The sequence below is a fragment of the Elephantulus edwardii genome, unplaced genomic scaffold (assembly GCF_000299155.1).
Source record: "Elephantulus edwardii isolate Elephantulus edwardi_28Jun2011 unplaced genomic scaffold, EleEdw1.0 scaffold00293, whole genome shotgun sequence".
In the NCBI taxonomy this organism is placed as follows: Eukaryota; Metazoa; Chordata; class Mammalia; order Macroscelidea; family Macroscelididae; genus Elephantulus; species Elephantulus edwardii.
In genome coordinates this window covers 565,297-570,525 of record NW_006400043.1, presented here as the reverse complement: position 1 = coordinate 570,525, position 5,229 = coordinate 565,297, and positions in this window count along the sequence as shown.

The following is a 5,229-nucleotide window of genomic DNA, read 5'->3' as shown; positions in this document are numbered from 1 at the left end:
TTATTATATTACTATTATCATCATCATCAAATATATTTTGGAGAAACTGCAGTCAGAGTATTCCTTAGAGGAAAACATGATGGATGTTTATCTCATATACTTTGACACATTGTTGAGGGGTTAGTTCAATCCTTGGAAAAAGACATCATACTTGGAAAGGTGGAGAGTCAACAAAAGAGAGAAAGACTTCAACACAATGGATTGACACAGTGACTATAGTAATGGACTGAAGTGTGTTAGGGAGAGTGCAAGGTAAGGCAGAACACAGATTCATTTTTCATAGGGTGTCTATGAGTCATGATTGACTCAATGGTGACTAGCAACAACAACAACAGCAACAACAATAATATTAACAGACCAATGCATCTTTCTTCCACAGAGAGGCTGTGGAGTTCCAATTCCTGGCTTTTCTATTAGCAGCCAATTGTCTAAACACCACACCACCAAGAATCCTTAGTCAATTTAGTGACCCTTTTAAGGTTGCTGATTGTTATTGTATTATTAGAATTAAGATATTAAGAAAATAAGCATAAGGTCCAACTAATTAGGCACATGTGTTACTTGTTAGTTGGTGCAATTAATTTCTGCTAAAATTCAGAAAATGTGACAGTGAATACAAATAACAAATCACAAAAATAAAGAATAAATAATAGTCTACAGTCAATAATTTGAAAGAAATATTTTTTAACTTTTAGCTTCATTAAAACTATGTATTAATAAGAATGGAACATTCGGATATGTTCTATATTTTTTAAAAAACCTCTTAAAGGTTAAATAAAGGAGTAATTTTCTTGGAGAATCTATTTAAAAATTTATAAACATAGGAGAAATGGACCCTAAGCTACAGAACACGTGAATTTTAATTTATTTTGCTTAAGACACATCTAATAATAATTAGCACTTAGCTACAAACAAGAAGATGGGCACTTGTAATCCTCTGAAATGATTCTAAGAAAAAAAGGCCTGATAATTTTCTGAAAAGTTCTTGTTGTTGAAAATCAGAGAACAGTTTTATTTGGATATGCAAGGGATTACCATCAGTCAGAATGGGCTCAACAATATTGTTTGTTTGTCTTAATTCTGAAAACTCAAATGATGAAAACCATTTCTTTTTGTTGGCTCTTACCAAGTAAAAATTATATTGCCAGTCATAGTGTTCTATCTAGCGTGCCAATTCTCACAGGTAGAGAGACCACTAATTACCACAGAAATAGACCCTATTCCTAAAGATTATTCTTCACCCAGGAGTCTCACTCATGAGCTGTGTTTTGTTGCAAAGAAATATCGCCTGCTCTTGAAGATTATTCTGTACTCAGGAGCCACACTAATGAGAAAAGATAAAGTACCATCAAATTCTGGGGGGGAAAAGTCAAGAGCGAATATTTCCCAAGGGGAGTTTTGAACTGAACCAAGTTATTTTAAAATATCATATAAGGTGATTTTGATTTTCATCAACAAACCAGCACTTTACTCTTGCTCTCTGCTGCAAGTGTATTGGGTCTCATTAATGATTAATGATAAAATATGTGCTTCTTGGATGCTAATACTCCCCTTGAGGATAGCATGTTTTTCCCCACAGAAGCCACACTTATTTTAAAAGTACAACCAGGGATCAAAATCATTTTGCTAAGGTCTTTCTGTTAAATACAAAATGTTATCAGAGGGCTCCTTTAATAGCCTTTCAAAAAGCATTTATTTATTTGTTTGAAGAAAGGAGATATGCTAAGGAGTCATTTAAAAAGCCTTATTCAATGACTTTTGGAAAGCTCTAGAGAGAGTTGGGAAATACATGCAAAAAATAAAAAAAAGGAAGATAGCTGGAAATGGATCTTTACAACTTCAATACTTAGCTGTTGTGGGAGTTTGTTGCTCCAGCAATCAAATTCCAGGAAATTCCCAGAACATCTCGAAGGATATGATGTTCACATCAATTATTCTAAGGCACAACCCCAAAGATCATCATGAGGTCTATAAATGGCAGAAAAATTCTGAGGGTAGTATCCATTAGGTTCATTTAAACAATTGATGGCTTCAACTTGCAAAGTTATGAAATTCACAATAATTTTATTGCCAATATGTTAATCCCTGGAGGGCTACCAAATTATTCCAGTTATATAAAATTTAGTTTTAAAAGGAATGATTTTGTAGAATTTACATTTCTTTAATTCTCCAAACCAAAATCACAAAATATTTAAAGAAATTGATATATTGTTGTTGCATGCTTTTAAATTATTCTGACATCTATGTATGACAGAATAAAAATATCCCATGTTGTTTCTAAATTGTAATCTTTATGGGAAGAGATCTCTAAGTATTTTACCTGTTAGATTCCTGGGCAGGTTCAAACTTTTGATCTTTTCATTAAGATCCAAAGACGTAACTATAACACCAGGACTCCTTATACTGTATTATGCACTCAAAAGTCTAGTAGGGTCTAAACAAGTAAAATAACTAAATTATTTGCAGGAACATAATATATGATAGAACATTCAGAGCTTGTTAAATAACATTATAATATCACTACAATATAAGGAGCCCTGGTGTTATAGTTACATCAAACATAGACGTCAGAGTAATTAAAAAGCATACAACAATGTATGAGGTATGTTTTTATTAACATAAAGAGGTAACATTGTGCTTAAGCTTTCTCCCTAAATTACTGGCGAACAAATTGCATGTTACACAACTAGGAAACAACAGTGCTCAGCTTCACTGCTTTTGTTCTTGAACGTTTTTATTTTCATTTATTGATTTTCAGACTGAGAAAATAGACTCTAGTAATCAAAGTTGAATAAGAAACTTTGTAAATGTGAGAAAAAAAGAGGCCTTGAAGAAAAAAGGGAATGAAAAAGTTAAAGACATATCTTAAATATGTTAGAAAAACAAAAATGTCCACTTTTTTCACAGGTATCTTTGAATTGGGCTCTTCAACAGATTTTTATAAAGAAAGTATCACTTTAAGATGAAGATAGATGATCACATATCCAAACAATTATTCTGAGCCAGTTTCTAATTCTGAAAGATTGGAAAACACAATGTTGCTGTTATTCTTGAATAGTTTATTCTTGCATCATTTCAAATATGCATACTATTACATGCAAAAACACTAGAAGGTGATGAACTTGAACCATCTGTATTCATTTTGTTTGCAGCTAAACAGTTAAAAAGTCACTCCACCATCTAGCGAATTTATAATACAATGAGGGATATTACTATATTGTACCAGACAGTATGAAATATGGAGTTCAATAGACCACCAAGAATGTAGTTTTTGTTCTCTCGATCAAGATAGGATGATGTTGAATACTGATTCAGGTAATGGTGATGGAACTTCATATATTTTCTCAAGGAAGAGTCTATTTTATATTATTAACAAATGAACTTTGAAATTACCATATTTGGTGCTAAGTTCTGTTTCTCCCATTTGGTAGCTACATGGCATCAGAACAGTTGCTTGGTACCTCTTTGCCTATGTGTCTAATTAATAGAATGAGAAGCTCAATGACACCTATCACATACAATTGTGAAATTAACAAGTTGATACTTAAGAGCACTTAGAAAAGCATATGTACTATAGTGAAATATTATTGTTCAGTACTATTTTTATGGATCTTTTAATGCAATTAACACTATACATGCTTTTATATACTATTTGTGTGGATATAATTCATAATAGACTTGTATGTATTTCATAAAAACAGCAGCTTAGGTCAGTTTTCATGGCAGTCTATGTTGTAAATCACAGGTAAATTTTGACATTTGCATTTAGAATAGGTTTAACAAAGAATGCCAAAATAACAAACAAATGTGTCTTGAAGGAAGTGAAACGAGAGAGTTCTTTGAAGGTAAATATAGTGAAACAATATCTCACTTATTCTGGGCATATTTTCAGAATGAGCCAGTCTTTAGAGAGAGACAGAATACTGGGAAAAGTAGAAAGTTAGTGAAAGAGCTGAAGACTCTCATAGAGATGGATTGAGACAATGACTGTAATGAGCGTAAGAGAGATTGTGAAGGTAGTGCAGGGTAGGACGAGGTTCTGATCTGCTGTTCCTAACGTCACTAGGACTTGTACTCAATTTGATGACACCTAATAACATCAATGGCTGTTATTATGTGCCATTGAGTTGCCTGAGACCTATTACAACCCCATGTACTATAGCTCTCAATCATACCCTGTCCTAAGCCAAGCTCATTGACTCCAACACACTTACACCATTACTTCAGTTATTGGGCCAATCCATCTCAGCCTGGATCTTTCCCTCCTATGCTGTCTCTCCATCCTTCTAAGCATGATGTCCTTTGCCAAGGACTCATCCCTTGTGGCCACGTGCCCAAAATAAGTGAAATGGAGCTTGAAAATTCTTGCTTCCAAGGAGAAACTTGGTTTTACCCTTCAATACAGACCTGATTGTTCTTTTGGCAGTCCATGCTATATTCAATACTTTTCTCCATTACCACAGCTCAAAGACATTGATTCTTCTCTTGTCATCCTTAGTCATTGCTCAGCTCTCTGATACATAGCAAGTAATTACATAAATGAAAATATGTATAATATTTTCCCATATTCCATTTGATTGTGCCTCAGTTTCCTAATTTAGAAGTACCAAAATTTGTGTTCAACAGCTTGCTAAGCCTTTCTAGTTTTTGAGTATTTAACAATGCATTTGACTTTCAATGTTTCTGATAGTTTGGTGACGTTTTCTATATTTTTACATGCAGGCTTTAGGCTTCAAAAGGAACTCCTGTTGCTGTTTTATTTTATTTTTTTTTCCTTTTAACTGGAACATCCCTTTAAGTCAATGGAGACTGTTGTATTTTTTTCTATAACTTACACATTGATACATTGATCCTTTGCCTGTGTCCCAAAAGATTCACTGTTGAATTTGACATGTTAAGTGCATGTTTCCAATTAAAGTTCTCTGGATCACAGTTATGTCAGTTACAGCACACTGCTATAGTAAAGGTCACAAAATTTTTGTACCTATCTAGTCAGCCTTACTTATGCTCCACCAATTAAAGCAGTCCTATAAGGGTCTAGCACATTTTGACATTTATGTCTTTATTGGCAATAATTTTAAGAGATCTCTCTTTCTGTATAATAGCCTGAAGATATGTAAAAGCATTTGAAACATGATGATACTTAAACGTTACAATCTGTGATGCTAACGCTGGGAAACTTTGAGTGTGCAAATCTCTTAGCTTCTTGCATGATTCCAATGTGTTACA